We start from the raw sequence: 2,156 nt of genomic DNA, 5'->3' as shown, positions 1-2,156 counted from the left end.
GCAGAAGAGGGCGTCAGAAGGAGAAGACCAGCATCTTAAAAAAACGTCACAGAGCATCTCAGTGTAGTGCTCGTCACCATGAGCCTCCTTGGTTCCTCTACTGTTCTTCTGAAAGATCTCTCCTCATTTGGTGTTGTGACGATGGTGAAGATGCTCTATAAAAATCTCCCGTAGGTGTTGCGTTCAGATCAGGCCGTGGTCCTCCTGGTTTCATCGTAGGTTAGAGGTGATGGTTAGAGCTGATTTCATCCATGTTCTTCCTTTAACTTGTCCACAGTAGAACAGAGTGGGGACTTTCCTGCGTACTCCCATCTCACCTAGATGTGACAGAATGTTGCTTCTAACCTCCACCCAAACTAGCTCTTTTCTCCAAAATTTCATGTGACATGGGAAGGTTTGAGGATGATATGTAGCTGGGTGATATGTAATGTATGTATGATGCGTTTTATTTTTACCGTATTTCTACCATGTTGTGGTGTCGAGTGTGTGTGAAACACTGTGCTGTTCTTCTGATCTTCAGTCTGAGCAAAGACGACACATTAAACAGAAATAAATACTGATGAAGGTGAAAATGGATCTTTTATTTTCTCCAGCTGAGCCCCATAACTCAGCGCTGCAATCGCATTACCTGCCCCCTCCACACGATGTTCCACGCGATGTGTGCATGTGAATGTGTGAGTGTGCGTATGAGTGTGTGTGTGTGAAGTGATTGTCACATGTGATACACAGCAGCACAGCACACGGTGCACACAGTGAAATTTGTCCTCTGCCTTTAACCATCACCCTTGGTGAGCAGTGGGCACCATGACAGGCGCCCGGGGAGCAGTGTGTGGGGACGGTGCTTTGCTCAGTGGCACCTTGGCGGATCGGGATTCGAACCAGCAACCTTCTGATTACGGGGCCGCTTCCTTAACCTCTAGGCCACCACTGCCCCCAGAGAGTGTACTTATGAGTGTGAGCGTATGAGTGTGTGAGTGTGTGTGTGAGTGAATGTGTGTGTGTGTTTGTATGTGCGTGTATGTGAGTATGAGTGTGTGAGTGTATGCGTGTGTGTGCATGTGTGTGAGTATGAGTGTGTGTGAGTGTGTGTGAGTATGAGTGTGGGTGTGCATATGTGTGTGTGTGTGTGTGTGTGTGTGTGTGAGAGAGTGACCGGGAACAAAGACGCGTATTTGGTGGACGTGGTGTATGCGGTCATGAGGGTCCCAGTTTCTCCAGCTTCCCCACCAGGGGGCGCCAGGGTCCAGGCTTGGACTTCAGGGTCCTCAGGCTGCACGATGGGACTTCCCTCAGGCCACATCTCCTCCTCGTCCCCACTACTCTGTTCTCCACCCAGCTCCTTCCAGAAGAGACATTTCCTAAAATGGCCGACGCGTCCCCTCTCATCCTGTTCACTAAATTGACTTCCTGTTGTGCGAGTCCACGCCTTTCGTCACGTGTTGACCCGCTCTTTTCAACTGAAAGGAAGTGGGGTGAAAACCGCAGGCCTGTGGGGGCGTTCTTCTCCAGGAAGCAGCCATTCGACGCGCCGCCTCGCTTTACTGATCGTCCCCGCTCTGTGGAACCGTCCCACTCCTTCCCAGGCCCCAGGCCCGTCCCCGAGACCCCTGGACCGCGCCTGATTGTTGGGGTGGCCTTTTATTCTGCTAATCTGCTGTTAGCAGGAAGTGAGATTACCCAACTGTGGTTCCACAGCGAGAACCTCACATCTGGCAGCAGGGCGGGGAACTCAAGAGAAGCTCACAGCTCATAAACAGTCCGAGGACGTGCAGAAGGTTAGAACCTTCTCACATCATACTGGAGCCCCAATCCAGTAGTGACAGGGACAGTGTCCCCTGGAGTTCAAACCTGGAACTTTGGGGTCTTCTGGTTTCACCGCGAGGCAACATGCACCCCAACATGTAACATGGTCTCAGATGAAGATGGAGGTTCATTACACAGATGGAAAGTTCATTATGTTCTCCAGGAGTTCTCCTTCTGGAAGCCTGGATCCAGGAGAACGTCTCCATATTTTCTGGACGCAGGATGAGGTCGTTGGTGGGACCCTGCTGTCTCTCTGCGGGGACATGTCCTGCTGCCGCGTCACGACGTTGCGCAACGGAAGGCGGTTTGGTTTTCCGCACCAAGCGCACAGAGCGCATCAGTCCTGGAGCCAC

At 51.8% G+C, this 2,156-nt stretch overlaps 1 protein-coding gene across 1 annotated transcript in view; it reads left to right on the top strand.

Annotated features, from left to right (window-relative positions):
• The first annotated feature begins 2,027 nt into the window (after positions 1–2,027).
• LOC114802652 (capZ-interacting protein-like) overlaps positions 2,028–2,156 on the top strand; it is a 9,132-nt gene continuing 9,003 nt past the window's right edge. The window contains exon 1 of the mRNA XM_029001783.1: positions 2,028–2,156. This exon is cut by the window's right edge and continues 113 nt beyond it. The gene's annotated coding sequence lies outside the window, so the exon portion shown is untranslated.

This window comes from Denticeps clupeoides, chromosome 13 (assembly GCF_900700375.1).
Source record: "Denticeps clupeoides chromosome 13, fDenClu1.1, whole genome shotgun sequence".
Classification (NCBI taxonomy): Eukaryota; Metazoa; Chordata; class Actinopteri; order Clupeiformes; family Denticipitidae; genus Denticeps; species Denticeps clupeoides.
This window is presented reverse-complemented; position numbering and strand designations above follow the sequence as displayed.